Here is a 9276-nt window from a genome sequence, read left to right on the forward strand (position 1 = left end):
GACCTTGAGCAGGAGCTTTCCTGTGCCTCGGTTTACCCCCTTTCCTTTGTGCCTCTGTTTGCCCCCTACTCCTGCGCCTCCATTCACTCCTGGCCCCCATGCCCGGTGAAGGGCATTTGAGAGCCTCTTGGGAGGAATGAGGGTGGACAGGAGCTGAACTAAGACTCAGGGCTGCTCCTTGGGGGGTGGTCGGGTTCTCCAACCCCACCAGGCCATCCTGGGGAGGGTCCTAGAGGGGGCTGAGATCTTGAAAGGGGTGGGGGGAGTCAGCATAGTCCTGTTCCCCACCAGGCCTTTCTGGAAAGGGTCCCTGAGGGGGCTGAGGTTTTGGAGGCAGGGACGGGGGGAATCAGCACCGTCCAGCTCCCAACAAGGCCTTTCTGGGGAGGGTCCCGGAGGGGGCTGAGATCTTGGAGGTGGGGGGACAGTCCTGCCACCAACAAAGCCTTTTTGGGGAGGGTCCCAGAGGGGGCTGAGATCTTGGAGGTGGGGGGACAGTCCTGCCACCAACAAAGACTTTCTGGGGAGGGTCCCAGAGGGGGCTGAGGTTTTGGAGGCAGGGACAGGGGGAATCAGCACCGTCCAGCCCCCAACAAGGCCTTTCTGGGGAGGGTCCCAGAGGGGGCTGAGATCTTGGAGGTGGGGGGACAGTCCTGCCACCAACAAGGCCTTTCTGGGGAGGGTCTCAGAGGGGGATGAGGTTTTGGAGGCAGGGACAGGGGGAATCAGCACTGTACAGCCCCCAACAAGGCCTTTCTGGGGAGGGTCCCAGAGGGGGCTGAGATCTTGGAGGTGGGGGGACAGTCCTGCCACCAACAAGGCCTTTCTGGGGAGGGTCCCAGAGGGGGCTGAGATCTTGGAGGTGGGGGGACAGTCCTGCCACCAACAAAGCCTTTCTGGGGAGGGTCCCAGAGGGGGCTGAGGTTTTGGAGACAGGGACGGGGGAATCAGCACCGCCCAGCCCCCAACAAGGCCTTTCTGGGGAGGGTCCCAGAGGGGGCTGAGATCTCGGAGGTGGGGGGACAGTCCTGCCACCAACAAGGCCTTTCTGGGGAGGGTCCCAGAGGGGGATGAGGTTTTGAAGGCAGGGACGGGGGGAATCAGCACTGTCCAGCCCCCAACAAGGCCTTTCTGGGGAGGGTCCCAGAGGGGGCTGAGATCTTGGAGGTGGGGGGACAGTCCTGCCACCAACAAGGCCTTGCTGGGGTGGGTCGCAGAGGGGGCTGAGATCTCGGAGGTGGGGGCACAATCCTGCCACTAACAAGGCCTTTCTGGGGTGGGTTGCAGAGGGGACTGAGATCTCAGGGGTAGGGGGAGTCAGCACCATCCCCGCCTGACTCCCTGCATGCAGGGGAGGAGGGGGCAGCGGGGAATGTTCAAGTCTCCTCCTGCTCTGAAATCTGTCCCCACGCATCGGATCCGTAATTGTGCTGCCTGTCACTCTCTCATAACCGCTATCTGTCTCCGAGGGTGACCCCATGCCACCGACACTATATTGGCTGTTGTTCCTGCAGCTCGAGGCTCATTATTTATACATGGGCGGGGGGGGGGATTGGGGGGCGGTGGAGGGGGGGGAGATGGCCCAACGATTAGGTTCTTCCCAGCTGGGGCCTTCTCGGGGTGGGAGGAAATGGGGGCGATGCCTGGGCTCAGCAGGCTGGGACGATGAAAGCGCGAGGAAAAACGGGAGCCCTTCTCTGGGCAAGGACGATGGGGGGGAAAGGGGGACCCCCTCCCACCTCAGGCAGTTACGGTGGGAGGGGGAAAAAGGGATGATGGAGGGGAAAAGGAGGACCATCCTCAGAATGGGGATGATGGGAGGGGGGAAGGAGGGAACCCCTCAGGAGAGGGATGATGGAAGGAAAAGGGGGACCATCCTCAGAGCAGAATGATGGGAGGGGGAAAAGAGGGAACCCCTCAGGAGAGGGAAGATGGAAGGAAAAGGGGGAGCACTCTCAGGACAGAGATGATGGGAAGGGAGAAAAGTGGGGCTCTCAGGACAGGGACCATGGGAGGGAGGGGGGGGATCCCCCTCAGGAGAGGGAAGATGGAAGGAAAAGGGGGAGCACTCTCAGGACAGAGATGATGGGAAGGGAGAAAAGTGGGGCTCTCAGGACAGGGACCATGGGAGGGAGAGAGGGGGGGATCCCCCTCAAGATAGGGATGATGGGAGGGGGAAAGGGCTCCCCCCCAGATGGATGATGGAAGGAAAAGGAGGACCACCCTCAGAACAGAATGATGGGAGAGGGGAAAAGAAGGGATCCACACAGGAAAGGGATGATGGAAGGAAAGGGGGGACCATTTTCAGGACAGAGATGAGGGGAAGGGGTAAAGGGGGACCCTCAGGACAGGGACCATGGGAGGGGAAGAGGGGGGATCCCCCTCAAGAAAGGGATGATGGGAGGGAGGAAAGAGTCTCCCTCTCAGATGAGGGATGACGGAAGGAAAAGGAGGACCACCCTCAGAACAGGATGATGGAAGAGGGGAAAAGAAGGGATCCCCTCAGGACAGGGATGATGGAAGGATACTTCACTTCTCTGGGCTTCAGTGCCCTCATCTGTAAAATGGGGATGAAGACTGTGAGCCTCATGTGGGACAACCCTGATTACCGTGTATCTCCCCCAGTGCTTAGAACAGCGCTTGGCACATAGCAAGCGCTTAACAAATACCGACATTCTTCTTCTTCGTCGTCTTCTTCTTCTTCTTCTTCTTCTTCTTCTCCCAGGCCTGCCAGCCAGTTGTGAGGAGTGGCAGGCGGGCCGGTTGTGGCCCTCCCCGTCGAGGTCGCCCCTGGAGCTGGCTGAGCAGGGCCCGGGCCCCGGCACCGGGGCCGGTTAATTAAAGTCCTGGCGCCGACTTGGGCCTGCGAAGTTTGAAGCTGTTATTTTCCACTCCAGCGAAGCGGGGCCAATCCCGCTGGCTGGCGGGGAAGGCGGAGGGGGCGGGGGGCTGCCCGGAGGAGGGGGCGCCTCGCTCCTCGTTAGCGCTCAGCCCGGAAACGGGAGCACCGACCCACGGGCTCGGGGGCGGGGAGCGGGGGGCGGGGGGACGGCCCGAAGCCCGAGCCTTCGGAGCCGGGGGGCCACCAGCCGGGACCGGCCCTGCTTTCTGCCCACCCGGGCCCGGGCCCGGGACTCGGGGCCCCCCGGGGGAGACGGGAAGGGGGCTGCGGGACCCGGCTCGACGGGGAGGACGGGGGCAGGGGCTGGGGGACGCTGGAGGGGGGGGAGAGAGGGGCAGGGGCTGGGGGACACTGGGGGGGAGAGAGGGACAGGGGCTGGGGACACTGAGGGGGAGAGGGGCAGGGGCTGGGGGACACTGGGGGGGAGAGGGGCAGGGGCTGGGGGACACTGGGGGGGAGAGAGGGGCTGGGGGACACTGAGGGGGAGAAGGGCAGGGGCTGGGGGACACTGGGGGGGAGAGAGGGGCTGGGGGACACTGAGGGGGAGAGGGGCAGGGGCTGGGGGACACTGGGGGGGGAGAGAGGGGCTGGGGGACACTGAGGGGGAGAGGGGCAGGGGCTGGGGGACACTGGGGGGGGAGAGAGGGGCTGGGGGACACTGAGGGGGAGAGGGGCAGGGGCTGGGGGACACTGGGGGGGAGAGAGGGGCTGGGGGACACTGAGGGGGAGAGGAGCAGGGGCTGGAGACGCTGGGGGGGGAGAGGGGCAGGGGCTGGGGACACTGGGGGGGGAGAGAGGGGCAGGGGCTGGGGGACACTGGGGGGAGAGAGGCAGGGGCTGGGGGACACGGTGGGGGAGAGGGACAGGGGCTGGGGGACACTGGGGGGGAGAGGGGCGGGGGGACACGGGGGAGGAGAGGGGCAGGGACTGGGGGACACGGGAGGCAGGAGCTGGAGGACACTGTTGGGAAGAGGGGCAGGGGCTGGGGGACACGGAGGGAGAGAGAGGGGCAGGGGCTGGGAGACACTGGGGGGAGAGGGGCAGGGGCTGGGGGACACTGGGGGGGAGAGGGGCAGGGACTGGGGGACACGGAGGGAGAGAGAGGGGCAGGGGCTGGGAGACACTGGGGGCAGGAGCTGGAGGACACTGGGTGGGAGAGGGGAAGGGGCTGGGGGACACTGGGGGGGAGAGGGGCAGGGGCTGGGGGACACTGTTGGGGGGAGAGGGGCAGGGGACACTGGGGGGGAGAGGAGCAGGGGCTGGGGGACACGGGGGGCAGGAGCTGGAGGACACTGGGTGGGAGAGGGGCGGGGGCTCGGGGACACTGGGGGGCAGGAGCTGGAGAACACTGGGTGGGAGAGGGGCGGGGGCTCGGGGACACTGGGGGGCAGGAGCTGGAGAACACTGGGTGGGAGAGGGGCGGGGGCTGGGGGTCACTATGGGGGTAGAGAAACAGGGTCAGGGGCCGGGGGCACTGTGGAGGGAGAGAAGCAGGGACTGGGGGCATCGGGGAAGAGGGGCAGGGGCTGGGGCAGAAGAATTTCCGAACCTTTAATCCTAGATGACCTACGTGAAGCCCATTCCCAGATGTGTCCTTGCACATTGAAGTCAGCAGTTTAGGCGCTTGGGGAATCCGATGTTTGCAAGGAGCCGGGGAAGAAACCGTTCTCAGGCCGAGGCCGGGAAGCTGAGCAGTGAAGGAGGAAGCCAGCCTTCGGATCCCGGGCGGTGCCAGCCAGGGAGACTGCTTTGGTGCCGGGCAAAGGGGGAGAAGGGATCAGGATCAGAGGGAAGGGGACCCACACACTTTGCTCTTCTAGTGCCAACCTTCTCACTCACCCCCACCCCGTCCGTCTCGCCGCAGACCCCTGGCCCAAGCCACCCTTCCTCCTCAAATCTTCCAAGAAAACGACTCTCCCCTCCTTCAAAGCCTTATTGAAGGCCCATCTCCTCCAAGAGGCCTTCCCTGACTAAGCCCCCCATTCCCCTTCTCTCACTCCCTTCTGCATCGCCCCGACTTTCTCCCTTTATTCACCCCCTCTCCAAGCCCCACAGTACTTATCCGTAATTTTCATAATACCCGTAATTTTTTTTATTTATATTCACGCCTGTCTCCCCCTCTAGCCTGTAAACTCGTCGGGGCGGGGAATATGTCTGTTTATTGTTCTATTGTACTCTCCCGAGCGCTTAGTACAGTGCTTTGTAAACAGTAAGGGCTCAATAAATACAACTGACTGACAGAGAGAGGAGTAATGGTAATGATAATGATGATGGCATTTATTAAGCGCTTACTACATGCCAAGCACTGTTCTAAGCGCCAGGGAGGTTACAAGGAGATCAGGTTGTCCCACAGTCTTAATCCCCATTTTATAGATGAGGGAACTGAGGCCCAGAGAAGTTAAGTGACGTGCCCGAAGTCACACAGCCGACCATTGGCGGAGCCGGGATTCGAACCCATGACCCCTGACTCCAAAGCCCGTGCTCTTTCCACTGAGCCACGCTGCTTCTTTCAGTCATATTTATTGAGGGCTTACTGTGTGCAGCGCACTGTACTAAGCGCTAGGAAAGTACAGTTTAGCAACAAAGAGAGACCATCCCTGCCCACAACGAGCTCACAGTCTAGGAGGAGGGAGACAGACATCAGAACAAGTCAACAGGCATTAACAGCATCAATATAAATAAAAGAATTATAGATACATACACATCAACACTGTCTCCTTCTTTCCTCTCCCTCCTCTTATCCCTCGCTCCCCGCCTCACTCCTACCAGGAACTCCTTCTCTCCCTCTTCAAATCCGAAAGACCACTGGACTCTCCACCCTTAAAGCCCCTCGGAGCTCACACCTCCTCCAGGAGGCCTGCCGGGTTTCATCTTTCACCTCCCAGGAAAGAGATGGGGAGATGAACAGCCACGTCACTCATTCACTTGTGTATTCATTACCTCTCTTGGAACTTATGGAGGCCCCTTGTGCACCCTATTATTTAACCATTAATCCATGTAAATTCCTTCTCCCTCCTGTCTGTGATTTACCGCAGTGTCGGTGTCCCACACCAAACTGTAAGATCGATCGATGGCATTTATTGAGCGCTTACAATATGCAGGGCACCGTGCTAAGCGTTTGGGGGAGTCCAATAAACAGAATTCTTTGAAGATCGTGATACTCTCTACTAATGCTGTTGTGTCCTTTTCATTCAATCGTATTTATTGAGCGCTTACTGTGTGCAGAGCACTGTACTACCAGGCAGAGCACGGGATTGGGAGGTAGGAGATTTGGGTTCCAATCCCGACTGTTTGTCAGTTGTCTGATGCGTGACCTTGGGCAAGTCACTTCACTTTTCTGAAAGCCTCGGCTTCCTCATTTGTAAAATTGAATTCCTGTTCTCCTTCTCCCTTCGCCTGGGAGTCCCCTCGGGACAGGGACTGTGTCTAACCCAATTACCCAGAGATTAGTACAGTGCCTGGGATATAGTAAGCGCTTAACAAATACCATTATGATTATTATTATTATTTGATTATCCTGCATCTACCCCAGCATTTAGCACCGTACTTGGCACGTAGTAAGCAGCTAGCACATAGGAGCTTAATGAATTCGATTGGTTGATTGATTGACGTGGGACAGGAAAGCGGGGATGGGGAGATAGAAGGGAGCGAAGAGAGGAGAAAGAAGAGTGACGCTGGGAAGAGAAGGGAAAGAAGGCGGGGGGGTGAGGGAGGGAAGAGAAGTGAAAAAAGAGATGGAAAAGAGGACAGGAAAGACAGGAGAGAGGGGAGAAACAAGGGGAGACAGGAGAAGGGGAGGCCTGGGGAGCGGAGGGGTAGAGGACAAGGACCAGAGCTGAAGAAGGAGATGTGACTTTCTCACTGCAAGCGGCAGAGCCCTTGTCGGGGAAGATAAACACGGGGTGGAAGCAAGTAGCCAGCCAGCTGCGAACCGGGCCTCAAATAATGTGGCAAATATTGTGATGGAAGGAGACACATCTCAGTTTATGCAACCTAAACACTTTAATGCAATAAAGAACCCGGGCACAATCCACAGCCTAATGGGAAACGGACCGGGGTCCTAGGGGTGGGGGGCCGTGGGGGAGTTAACCCCAGGGGTGCCAGAGGCCTCGCCCCTCCTCTCTACGCAGAACCCACTCGGACGAGGGACTGGGCCGGGGGTGGAGAGGGGGAGCTCTGAGAGGACCTTAATTCAGTTTCGGAGGAAATAAATAAATGAAACAAGATGGTTCTGGCTGTCCCCATTCCAGGCCCATATTTCTCCGCTGGCAGAAAGGTCTGGGTGAGGGAGCTAAGCGGGAATTGGGTGGGGGTGGGTGGGAAACAGAGGACAGCTGAGGGAGATGGGGGCTGGGGGGAGAGGGAGAGAGAGGAGGAGGGAGGGAAGGGAAGGGGACAGAAGGAGCGAGCAAAGGGGGGAGCAGAGGAGGAAGGGGGAGCGGAGAGAAGCAGAGGAACTCAGTTTCCCCATTTATAAAGCGGGAATTAAATGCCTTTATTCAGCCGTATTTATTGAGTGCTTACTGTGTGCAGAGCGCTTGGGAGAGTACAGTGCAACAATAAACAGACACATTCCCTGCCCACAAGCAGTTTATAATCTGGGGCTGGGGCAGGGGGAGAGATGGACATTTATATTCTCTCCTCCCCACTAAGACTAAGCCCCCTGTGGAAGAGGGACTGTGTCCGGCTTAATTATATTCTATCTATCTACAGCGCTTAGAACAATGCTTGGCACATTGTTAAGTGTATAATAATAATAGTCGTGGTACTGGTTAAGTGTTCACTGTGTGCCTGGCACTGTTCTGAGCGCTGGGGTAGATACGAGGTCATCGGATTGGACACAGTCCCTGTCCCGCATGGGACTCACAGTCTTTACTCCCATTTTACAGATGAGGGAACTGAGGCCCTGAGAAGCAATGAGGCTTGCCCAAGGTTGCACAGCAGATATGTGGTGGAACCAGGATTAGAACCCAGGCCCTTCTAACTCCCAGGCTCATGCTGTAGCCACTGAAGCCACGCTGCTCAGAGAAGCAGCGTGGCTCAGTGGAAAGAGCACGGGCTTGGGCGTCAGAATGTCATGGGTTCGAATCCCGGCTCCGCCACTTGTCAGCTGTGTGACCTTGGGCAAGCCACTTAACTTCTCTGTGCCCCAGTGACCTCATCTGTAAAATGGGGGTGAAGACTGTGAGCCCCACGTGGGACAACCTGATCACCTTGTATCCCCCCACCAGCGCTTAGAACGGTGCTTTGCACATAGCAAGCGCTTAACAAATACCATCATTATTATTAAATACAACAAATATTACTATTACCAGTAGCTGTAGCCGTAGAAGTAGCGTCTTTCGGTCTCCTCTTTCCCCCCCACTGCAAAGCCACGTAGATTCTAAACCCAGGGTGGACCCTGCCTCTCTCCTCCGCACCAAGCCCCCTGGGGAAACAGTTGCGGTTCAGGAGGGGTCGGGGGTTTCTAGACTGTGAGCCCACTGTCGGGTAGGGACCATCTCTCTACGTTGCCAACTTGTACTTCCCAAGCGCTTAGTACAGTGCTCTGCACACAGTAAGCGCTCAATAAATACGACTGAATGAATGGAGGAGACTGCCAACCCAGAGCACTCCTGGGCGCCAAAGCAGGGAGGGGACAGGGAAGAGGAAGATTTGTCAGGATCTGGGAGGAAGCCTGTCAAGGGATCCTTAGGGCCTGGATCAAAGATTTCTAATAAGCGAGGCGATCAGTCACCGCATATTGATTAAATGTTTGCTTTCACGCCCGAGGAGGCCGTGCCCTAGGTCGGCCTGGCCTGCCCCCTCCTCTGCAGCCGCTCCTTCTCCTCACCCCACCCCTCTCTTCCTTTTTCTCTCCCTTCTCCAGACGTCCTTCCCTCCCCCACTTTTCCCCTTTCTGTCTCCTTGTCTCCCCCCTCTCCAATTCCTCCTCTTGGTCACTTTCTCTTCCTGCCCAAATTCCTTCTCCTTCCCATCTCCCTCAGCCTCTGTCTCACTCTCTGCTCTGCCTTAATTTCTAGTTGTCCCTCACTGTCTCTGTCTCTCTGGAGCAATATGTGCCTTTCTGTCTCTCCCTGTCTCTTCCCCCCACTGCGTGTCTCTCCCCTCCTCTATCTCTCTCTCCCTCTCTCTTCCCTCTCAATCCTTCTCCCTACTCCAGTCCTATCCTCGTTGCCATTGTCTCGGCCTTCTCTCCCTCCCCTCTCCCAGGTTTTTCTGGACCCTTGCTCCATATCTCTCTGCTCTGTCTCTAGCAATCTCTCTGCCTCGGTGCGGCTCTCTGTGTCGTCCTGCCCTGTGCTGGTCTTTGGCTCCCTAGGCACCTGTCCTTCCTCTACCTGTCCATTTCCACCTCTTCCATCCTTCTCTCT

Source organism: Tachyglossus aculeatus, chromosome 11, assembly GCF_015852505.1.
Source record: "Tachyglossus aculeatus isolate mTacAcu1 chromosome 11, mTacAcu1.pri, whole genome shotgun sequence".
In the NCBI taxonomy this organism is placed as follows: Eukaryota; Metazoa; Chordata; class Mammalia; order Monotremata; family Tachyglossidae; genus Tachyglossus; species Tachyglossus aculeatus.